Source organism: Mus musculus, chromosome 19, assembly GCF_000001635.26.
Source record: "Mus musculus strain C57BL/6J chromosome 19, GRCm38.p6 C57BL/6J".
In the NCBI taxonomy this organism is placed as follows: Eukaryota; Metazoa; Chordata; class Mammalia; order Rodentia; family Muridae; genus Mus; species Mus musculus.
Genome location: NC_000085.6, coordinates 23674823 through 23678120, shown reverse-complemented (window position 1 = coordinate 23678120; position 3298 = coordinate 23674823). Strand labels below are relative to the sequence as shown.

Below are 3298 nucleotides of genomic sequence, written 5' to 3'. Positions count from 1 at the left end.
TTGCTGTGAAAAGACATCATGACCATGGCAACTCTTACAAAGAAAAACACTGAATCGAGACTGCTTTACAGTTCAGAGGTTTAGTCCATAGCAAGAAGCCTGCTGGCATAACTAACTAGAGCACCCTGGGGAGGGTACAACCCATGTTTTTGAAGATCGATATCATATTTTTGTTCACTTTCTTCATGAGTCCATTGGATAATTATTGTCCACTACGGCTGTGGTCATAAGGGTGACATTCTGTTTTGCTGATTGTTAATAACTTTTTTTTTTTCTGAAATCGATGACCTTTGGTCATCATTCATATAAGCTAGCCACCAGAATCTGTGCCTACGAAAGATATTTTTCATTATCTCTTGAATTAGATACTTTTCTGTTGTTGTGATAAGACACCATGACCCAGACAACTCGTAGAAGAAAGAGTTTCTCCTACAGTCTCAGAGGTTTAGAGTCCTTGACTATCTTTGCAGGGAGCATGGTAGTGGACAGTCATTGTGGTGCTGAAAGAGCAGCTGAAAGCTTACATTTGGATCCATAAGCACAAGGCAGAGAGGGAGAGAGAGAAAGAGAGAAGGAGAGACTGTGGCAAGCATTTTCTGAAACTTCAGGGCCCATCTTATTGACATAACTCCTCCCACAAGGCCACCCCTGCTAATCCTTCCCAAACAGTTCCACTAACTGGGAGCCAAGTGTTCAAAAATATGAGCCCGTGGGGACCATTCTCATTCAAACCATGACATTCTTCTTCTCCTCAGATTATCAATTCCTAAATTTTACTAATTCCTATATAATTTTTCATACAGCTACCAAAGTATTTGCTGCTGTCCGCAGAACCACTTAGATCACTCTTCTGGTCATGCTTTCTTCCAATCTGAGTGGACAACTTAGACACCCAATCTGATGTTCACATGGAGAATCCCCTTTTGACTTGGTTCTTTAAGGCCACAAGTAGGCTAAAATGCTAAAACACAGTACCATCAGAGTATGAAAAACTATTTGGAAACTAGACATGCTCAGTCAAGTGTCTTGGGGAGGGGGGTTCTCCATGCTGCTCTAGGGCATAGCTCAGGGAAAGGCATGTCACTGCAGCACAGGTAAGTGGTAAGGATGTCTGAGTCACTTACACATGCCATTTCTGTCTTCGGAGACGAATGAAACTGGTCTTGTGTACCCGGCTTACAACACTGTAGCAATGTGAGCCAAAGAAGCATCTTAGGTCACACGATCATTTGATGTCTCATATCTTCAGTCCCAAGGACTGAACTCTCCCCCAAAAGTAACACTTAGCAACAGAAGACTGACTTCTCCAAACACCTGAGGGCATTGTAACATTTTTATTTGCTACTGTGTGAGCATTCTGATCCGCTGTTTCTTTCTTTCTTTTTTTTTCTTTTCTTCCTTTTTTATTAATAAGCAAAAATAATTAAAAACAAAAACCACAACAATCTTAAACGCAGAAGAGCAGTTAAATAAAACTGCTACTGAATTCAAGGATGTACCAAACGTACATGCTTCCTCACTGTGAGGCACATGACTGTGTATGTAGATAGATACGTAGGTAGGGGTGTGTATGTATATATAAAACCAAGAAAAATTTGAGAAATGGAAAACACTATGGTGCAGAAAGCACGAACTTTTCATTATGCAATTCCAAAACGCTCTGCTCTTTTTCTTTTCTTTGCCTCTGTATCCTCTGTGGTTCCAGTTCCAGCTGAACTTGTCACAATCCCAAATCTCTCCTTCCGTTTCTTCAGCTTCTCATCATCCTCAGACTTTCTAGAGATGGAAGAGACATTCAAACCAAATCTCTGTGCTCTTTCCTTTAGTTTATCCAGGTTAACCATAGGCTTGGTGTCAGATGATAAACCTTTTGTTGGAACTGAAGAAATTCCAAACCTAGCCGCCCGGGCAGCCTTCTTACTCTCCAGGCTTACAGGTACATTGAATCGTTCAGCCCTCTTCTGCATTCTTTCAGTCTGAGGTATTCCAGATGTAATCTTTACCACCTTCTTTTCCGATGCCATATCAACAGCCTTTTCAGGAGGTTCTTCCTCTTTAACAGGCAGTTCTATGGGCTTTGGTTCTTCTTCCTCAGTTTCATCTCCCAGTACATCTTCTTCATTTGCTTCTTCTTCTGCATGGTCTTCAAGATAGGCCTGCAGCCTATTTATAAGATCTTGTTTTATTCCCTTGGTCTCTAAACCACGAGCAAGACATTCTTGCTTTAGTTCAGCAAGCTTCAGCTTGTGGAGCTCCACCGTCTCGGCCGCCATCTTGATGCGCCTCAGTCCACCGGACCCTGATCCGCTGTTTCAAGTACCATTTGGCATGCTGAGTCACATGGTCCAGATCAGCTTGCATGGAGGTTTACATTTGTTTCAGAGTCTCCAACTGCTCTGGAAGCCATTCAGAACGATGGGTATTCAATCAGCAACTCAAAGGATTCATTGAGAGAATACTACATCCAGGATCCAAACAGGCTCGCCTAGAGTGATAGCATCTATAAAATGAAGCAACTCACCCTTCCTTTTAGTGAAACTACAGAGGTGTGCCTTGGCAAGGCTCTGGATGCCCCACCTCCCACCCTCTGTGACACATGTGATAAGGCACATGTATTTCCTGCACACAAAATACAACCCCTCATAGGAATGAAGGACCAAATGCCCTCATTACACACACATAAGCATTTGTATATCTGATGAATAGAACTATGTAGCTGTCCATTGCTGTTCTATATCTTTGCCCTAGAGAATGTAAACACAAAAGTCAGAATCCCGTTAGGCTCTGCGATGCTATGTTCTCCATTCCTTGCCCTGCGTGTAGAGTACTTCTTCAATCAGTGCGTAAGAGGATGCATGACTAGATGGAAGAAGCGATGAGGAATAACTGGTGAGCATAAGACAGCCGATACGAAGTGTAAATGTAATAAGCAAACAGACAGGAAGTCCCCTAGGAACTTAGCCAGAAGACTGATCACAAGGAGCCCAAAGTCCGCATGTTGTCAGTTGATTTTTTTTTTCTAAAAGGTTGCCAGTAGATATTGAACAGGTTCATGCATTTTGTTGAAATTTACTTGTCCTTCAGGGTTGTCCCCATCACTTTATACTTTACATTGGCCACACACACACATATGTGTATATTAATAAATGCACGTATATGCTTATTCTCATACCCACACTCTCAAGCTTTATTAGAGAGTGAGATGAATGAACATTTGATCTGAGTTTTTTTTTTTCTCTCTCTCTTAACATCTGGCACAGACTTCAATGTAGCAAGCACTTTCAATATTTGACAAATA

General features: G+C 41.8%; 1 pseudogene; it reads right to left on the bottom strand.

Moving 5' to 3' along the window:
* Positions 1386 to 2310, bottom strand: Gm6563 (predicted pseudogene 6563; annotated as a pseudogene).